Source organism: Opisthorchis viverrini (assembly GCF_000715545.1).
Source record: "Opisthorchis viverrini unplaced genomic scaffold opera_v5_228, whole genome shotgun sequence".
Lineage (NCBI taxonomy): Eukaryota > Metazoa > Platyhelminthes > Trematoda > Opisthorchiida > Opisthorchiidae > Opisthorchis > Opisthorchis viverrini.
In genome coordinates this window covers 202,139-204,084 of record NW_008751882.1, presented here as the reverse complement: position 1 = coordinate 204,084, position 1,946 = coordinate 202,139, and positions in this window count along the sequence as shown.

Below are 1,946 nucleotides of genomic sequence, written 5' to 3'. Positions count from 1 at the left end.
TAAGTCCGTACCAAGACAAACAGTTTGCAGGAAAAAGTATCAAGCTCAGCGAACAGTTCAACTGTTGATTTACCAGTCTGACATGCTTTAGATCATCTTGGACCTCTGTCATGATTGTGTTAGGTTTGTAATACCCGAGATAAATCAGCCTCGACCAAGCAGTTCCCACTGACATGGCAACATAATCAGGGCTTACAACATGAGTTTCTTTTGACTAAATTTTGCCAGACAGACCTAAGCTGATGACAGAACATTGATGTCATCTCCCAAGGGAGAGAGGAACAGGGGATAACTCATCCATTTGGAGAATCAGAAGATATCTCTTTTTACAAACACACTCATGTACATACCAATTTGTATCGTGTATCGTGCGCTGGCTTGGCGACGTGCTGCGTATGCCAGTCGACCGACTTCCTCGAAGGGCTCTTTTCGCACAACCACGTGAAGGGTGGAAGAGAGCCGGTGGCGGTCAAACAATGACTTGGCAGCGAAGTATAAAAGCCATTACCAGCAAACTCAGCTGCGCTGGTCCCTGCCGTCTTCCTGGATGTGGACCCCGAGACGGGCCACATCAATGGCTAGAGACATTATCAGACATGGCCCAGTCGCGCCCTCAATGGCGCTCGCGCATCAAAGCTATTGCCTTCAATGCATAGCTCCTTTTCCAACCCCCCCCCACTTGACAGCCCACTGACAATGCTGGGTTTATGCACCAATTTATCATCTCCCGCCTGCAATGTGCAGCTACCTACCCCCCCTCCCCAAATCATCGGTGAACGAAACTGCGGCAGCTACAACCACTGTACGACGAGTACGCGGTTATTACATCTGACAATGACGGTGGTGATGATGACCATCGTGTATCAGTCTGCGCCAAGTTCCTCCGTCAGAAATGATTATTCACTCACGTCTAACTGACATCTAGCTGACATCACTCACGAGGATCACAAAAAACGTACTTTCTCTAACGGGAAATCACTCATTTTGGAGAATAAGGGAGAAATCGTTATCTAACATGGGCAAATCATTTTTCTGTCCCCCCAGAGGTTATTACAAATGCCTGTAGAGTTACTTGGGAGACAACCGAAACCCACAACGTCTAATCGCCTTCTGGGGGAAGTCGTAAAGTCATGTATCGACCAAAAAGAAGTCCCCCATCAAGCAAACGTGGAGACGACCAACCACCTGTTGCTCGGCAAATTGGAACCGGTTTGGTTTGCCGATAATTAGACCCCAAATTCCATTACTTGGATCTTGCATCCCGGAAGATGTGTTCACACTGACTAACTAAAATCAATGATAATCTAGGTAAACGTTCAAAAAAGTCTTTCAGAAAAATAAACCAAAAACGTTTTAGAGGGTAGTGTGGTGCAGCTGTCTGCCAGCGAGAACTTTGGGTGCCCAGCGGAAAATCGACGTGGTTGAAAGAATCAATTGCTTGTAATTTACCAATAGACTGGGACTAAAGAGAACAGTTGTGCTGTGCACGGCGGTAGATGCATAACAGCTGTTCCGGCAATGCTACTAGAATGTTCCTGCATTCCAGCCGTAAGGATCGCGGAATCCGTCAACAAACGATAATGTTGCCAAATCCTGATGAAATCAATTAATACAAAATGCTTTATCTGCACCAGGATTTTTTTCACTCACTAAAATGACCGATAGGTTTACTAACTATGCCAGTGAGTATCATGTGACTGCCATGCTCAGACGGAACCTACCCATCAGTCATCAGCTTTACTGCGTTCTGATTGGTTCTTCTGTTCATTTCGCCACGTGATGAACGTTTGTACGTGAGCGCTCCGTTCAATGGGCACAAAACTCCTGTCATGTTCTGTCTTATATGAAACGCTGCACCAGCCAATTGGAACAGTAAGCTTAGTTTTAAAAAAAAACACGTTTTTCAGCTTCCTCGGCGTTCTCTAGTCAATCGATTGCAATACGCC